This window comes from Mirounga leonina, unplaced genomic scaffold (genome assembly GCF_011800145.1).
Source record: "Mirounga leonina isolate KUSES-001 unplaced genomic scaffold, KU_Mleo_1.0 Mir_99, whole genome shotgun sequence".
Classification (NCBI taxonomy): domain Eukaryota; kingdom Metazoa; phylum Chordata; class Mammalia; order Carnivora; family Phocidae; genus Mirounga; species Mirounga leonina.
In genome coordinates this window covers 972,903-973,630 of record NW_023270971.1, presented here as the reverse complement: position 1 = coordinate 973,630, position 728 = coordinate 972,903, and the positions used below count along the sequence as shown (strand labels likewise).

Here is a 728-nt window from a genome sequence, read left to right as displayed (position 1 = left end):
GCCTTCTAACTGGTCTGTCTCAACTATTATCTTCTTCCAGGCCTCCCTTTATTTTTCTGGAATTAATTTTTCTCAAATACGAACTAATTCTCCATTCCCTTTCACAGCATGTAAGTTCAAGCTCTTAAACAGACCTTATCAAGCCCGTGGGCTTCTGGCTTCTTCCTTCCTCTTTAACCTTGCATCTTCCACCATCCCTCCTCACCTCCGTCTTCAGCAACACAGAAAACAACATTAGACCACCCTAACTTCATATGACGTCCTGTCCTCCCCTCAAAAACCAGCTGACATGCTCACGTCAACGGCACATTGACTGAAATAGGAACCATACAGCGAAGAGTAGCATGACGCCCTTACAAGGAGCGCATGCAAAGTTGTGAAGTGTTCCATGTTTTTATACTGTTTGATTCCACTTGTTTCATGTTTTTATACTCTATGATTCCACTTTCTACCTGGAGTAGTCCAATTCATCCAGACAGATAGGAGGAGGATGGTTAGGCTGGGAGAGTGGGATCTGGGTAGTTCTTGTGTGATGGCTGCTGAGGATCCCTCCGGCAAGATGGGGAGTTTCGTGGAGGGTGGTGGTGATGGTAACACCACAAACCAATGGACCTGCTGCCACTGAACTGTACACTAACATTGGTTAATATGGTCAATGTTATGTGTATTTTGCCACAATTTTCTAAAACAGCTAAGATTTCAGGCTCCCTTTCATCTGCATCCTTTCC

At 44.5% G+C, this 728-nt stretch overlaps 1 non-coding gene across 1 annotated transcript; it reads left to right on the top strand.

The window, feature by feature from the left end:
• Positions 1-289: 289 nt before the first annotated feature.
• On the top strand, positions 290-396 carry LOC118006839. The gene has a single exon (XR_004678206.1). It is a non-coding gene; the product is annotated as a U6 spliceosomal RNA (small nuclear RNA).
• The last annotated feature ends 332 nt before the right edge of the window (positions 397-728 follow it).